Source organism: Pinus tabuliformis, chromosome 6 (genome assembly GCF_031772625.1).
Source record: "Pinus tabuliformis cultivar Carrire ecotype Pingquan chromosome 6, CPIR1, whole genome shotgun sequence".
Lineage (NCBI taxonomy): Eukaryota > Viridiplantae > Streptophyta > Pinopsida > Pinales > Pinaceae > Pinus > Pinus tabuliformis.
Window position 1 is genome coordinate 1,262,074,862 of NC_142292.1, and position 2,676 is coordinate 1,262,077,537.

A 2,676-nucleotide genomic window follows, 5' to 3' on the forward strand; every position below is an offset into this window, starting at 1 on the left:
AGGTTCATGAAGGAGTGCCATTAAGCAAGATGGAAAAATTGGTTGTGGATACTAGTGCCATGACCCATCTTATCTAGTTGTGGTCAAAGCCATAAGCTCTTAGTACTGCCTTTATATAAGACCAACTTAGTTTATCGTAGGCTTTTGCTAGGTCTAGCTGAATGATCATACCAGCTTGTTTATTGCTTTTGAGAGAGTGTACCACCTCATGAGCTTGGATGATGTTATTGAGAATCTATCTTCCCTCCACATAGCTAGTTTTCTCCTTTGAGACGAGAGCTGGAAGAAGGGGCTTGAGTTTGTTGACGATAACTTTGGAAATAATTTTGTACACCACATTACATAAAGCTATGGGTCTAAAACCATCTGGATTCATGGCTTTTTCCTGTTTTGGGATTAAAGCTATGAAGGAGGCATTAAGAGCCTTCAGAACCGATTTGGATCTTCTTGAGTCTTCCACCACCTCAAGGATATCTTGCTTGACTATTCTCCAACAAGCTTTGAAGAAGTCCACATTGAAACCATCCGGGCTTGGAGCTTTTCCATTTTGCATTTCATTGATCACCTCACTGACCTCCTCTTCTGACACTAGCTTGTTAAGATTGTGGTTGTCTTCTCTGGTGACCAGCTGAGGGATGTACTTTGTGAAATTACTGATGAACCTAGATCTATCGACCAGAGGCTCCTCTGTTATGTTGAGGAAGTGTTGAACAAGGATAGATTCCATTTCTTTGTGAGAGACGAGCTCTATCCCTTGAGAATCCTTGAGTTTTGTGATTCTGTTGTGTGCCCTGTGATCTATGGTAGATTTATGAAAGAACTTTGTGTTTCTTTCTCCCTCTCTAATCCAATGCACCCTTGATTTCTATCTCTAGAAAATCTCCTCTTGCATGCATCTATCTTCCCTTTCTTTCTGCAAATAATTAGCTAGATTTTTCCACTCCTCGGTGAAACCATCTGTGATGATGATCTGATTTATCTCCTGGAGTTTTTTCTCAACTTCCTTTTTGGCTTTGAAAATATTACCAAACTCCTTTTTGTTCCAATCTTTAAGCTTGGATTTGATGTGTTTAAGTTTCTGCTGGAGCAAGAACATTTTAGTGCCTTGAATGTTCAGATCATCCTTCCACCATGTGTCAATATTGCTGGTGAATTCAAGGTGAGAGAGCCATGCATTTTCAAACCTGAAAGGTCTGTTTCTAGGTGTGCCCATAAAAGTGGCCTCAAGTTGTACAGGCTAATGGTCCAAGCCTCCAAAAGGAAGGATAGAAGCTAACATGGCAGGGCCTGACAGAAAGAGGTCCTCTGAGATGAGAAACATGTCCAGCTTAGAGACGACTTGAGAAGCCCCTCCTCTCTTATTGTTCCAGGTAAATGTGCCATTTAAATCTTTAATGTCCACTAACCCCATGTTCATTATGAAGTTTTGGAAGGTAATGGAGTCTCTGCCTAGTTGTCTGATACCCCCTTTTTTCTCTGTAAGAGATCTGATCATATTGAAATCTCTTGCAACAATCCAGGGCACATCCGAGTGTCTCGCTCTTATCTCCTCAAGGGCTGTGAGAATCTTGAGCTTGTCTTCTTGCTTTTGAGGCTCGTAGACATTTGTGATCATGTAGCTCTCCTGATCCCCTAAAGGTTGACACACCAATGAAAGATAGTTCCTGGACACTTCAGCATCCAGGATTCCAAATTTCTGGGGATCCCAGAGCGTAAGAATCCCCCCCGCCGAGTTTCTTTCTATGACCTCTAGATACTCATACTTGATTAACCATTTGTTATGTACTTCTCTAATCTTGTCCATCGAGCATTTTGTTTCCTAAATAAAAACCATATCTGGTTTTTCTTCTTTTATTCTACTGCTAAGATTTCTTTGTTTCCTTCTACTTCCTATACCTCTAATGTTCCAGGTTGTAAGCTTCATTAACAAATATTTGTAAAGGAATAACTAGTGAGATATTTCATCTTACCTGAGTTAATCATGAGTTTCCCACATTCGTTCAGTAGCTCATTCTATCTTTTTCTTCCTCTCTTCCTACCCGGGTTCTTGGGAGATTGTATCTGCAAGTCCTCCATTGTTTTGACCCCCATATGCTCCTGGCTTTCATGATTTATTTTGACTCCAAAGCCCTTTGGTTGTGATCTCCAGAGGAAGAGCTATTGAATCCTATCAAATTCCTCTTTTGGCAGGGAATCCACTCCTTTGGTGATACCTTGTTCTAGAAACTTCTCTAGATCTAAATTCTCCCTTTCCAGAATCTCCTGTAGTTCATGGTCCTCTGTTCTAGCCTCACTTGGAGTCATCTCATGGTCCCTACTTATCTCCATACTTCTTGGCAAATCCTTCTTTTGATGGTTCTTCTCTTTCATATTTTCCATGCTTGCATCCCCTTCCTTCTCAGTAGGAGTGATCTCTGATTCCTGGTTCGTTCCTTTGTTTCCAACTTCTTCTTTTAGGATCTTGAAACCATTTTGGCTTGGTTGTCTATCCTCATCAATCTTCTTTTGTTGCCATTTCCCACCTTTCCCTTTGCCCCCGACCTTAGTGAAACCCTCAGGATTTTTATCTATTGTGATTTTGACGTTTCTTTCCATTTTGTTTGTTGGGCAGTCTCTGTATAGATGCCCATGTTCATGGAATTTACGGTACCTAAACAGGACATGTTCATAGTCCAC